Source organism: Merops nubicus, unplaced genomic scaffold (assembly GCF_000691845.1).
Source record: "Merops nubicus isolate BGI_N331 unplaced genomic scaffold, ASM69184v1 scaffold21879, whole genome shotgun sequence".
Taxonomy (NCBI): Eukaryota; Metazoa; Chordata; class Aves; order Coraciiformes; family Meropidae; genus Merops; species Merops nubicus.
The window spans coordinates 15,660-16,655 of NW_008630508.1; the positions used below are offsets into that span (position 1 = coordinate 15,660).

The following is a 996-nucleotide window of genomic DNA, read 5'->3' on the forward strand; positions in this document are numbered from 1 at the left end:
GCCCCCCCCCGAGCTTTGGGGGGCTGTGAGGGGGAGGAGGAGAGCACCCCACACCCAGCCACCCGCTCCCATGGACTTACCCCAGGGCCCTCCTGGCCTGGCTGTCCCCTGAGCCCAGGGACACCATCCGTGCCCTGTGAGAAGGGTGCTGCCATCAGCTCCTGCCCTGCTGGGCAGAGCACCCGGCCCCCCCACACCCCCTCCCCGGGGCTGCCAGGGACCCCCAGACTTCCTTCACCAGGGGCAAGTGCTGCCCCCCACTCCCTCCTCCCAGCAGTGGGGCCAGGGACATGTTGCCCCAGGTCTCAGGCCAAGCCCTCAAGCCCACACTTCACCCCACCGAGGTCACAGAGAGCAGCAGGAAGCTCTTACAGAGTCTCCTCTGGGGCCAGCGCATCCCTCCGTGCCAGGAGGACCCTGGGGAGAGCAGAGGGGGTGGAGGGCTGGCAGGAGAGGGCTTGTGCTCACCAGCCTGCTCTGCAGGGGAGGCTCCAGCCCCGAGGAACCCTGCCCAGCCCCCCAGGAGCTGCTCATCACACCCCAGGGACCACATCCCCATCAGCTCATCCTTCCCTCCACCCATGGGACGTGGTCCTTCACCACCATGGGACATGGTCCTTCCCAAAGGTGGGACATGATCCTTCCCCATCCATGGGACATGGTCCTTCCCCACCCACCAGTGGGACGTGGTCCTTCCCCATCAATGGGACTTCACCACCATGGGACATGGTCCTTTGGTCCTTCCCCAACCATGCGACATGGTTCTTCCCAGCCACCCATGGGACGTGGTCCTTCACCACCATGGGACATGGTCCTTCCCAAAGGTGGGACATGATCCTTCCCCATCCATGGGACATGGTCCTTCCCCACCCGTGGGACATGGTCCTTCCCCACCAATAGGACGTGGTCCTTCCCCACCAATGGGACGTGGTCCTTCCCAACCACCCGTGGGACGTGGTCATTCCCACCCGTGGGAAGTGGTCCTTCCCCACCCAC

At 65.2% G+C, this 996-nt stretch overlaps 1 protein-coding gene across 1 annotated transcript in view; it reads right to left on the reverse strand.

The window, feature by feature from the left end:
* Positions 1-996, reverse strand: part of LOC103779701 (collagen alpha-1(VIII) chain-like) — a gene marked incomplete at its 5' end in the record, with an annotated part of 18,920 nt that overhangs the window by 10,930 nt on the left and 6,994 nt on the right. The gene's annotated exons all lie outside the window — the stretch shown is intronic.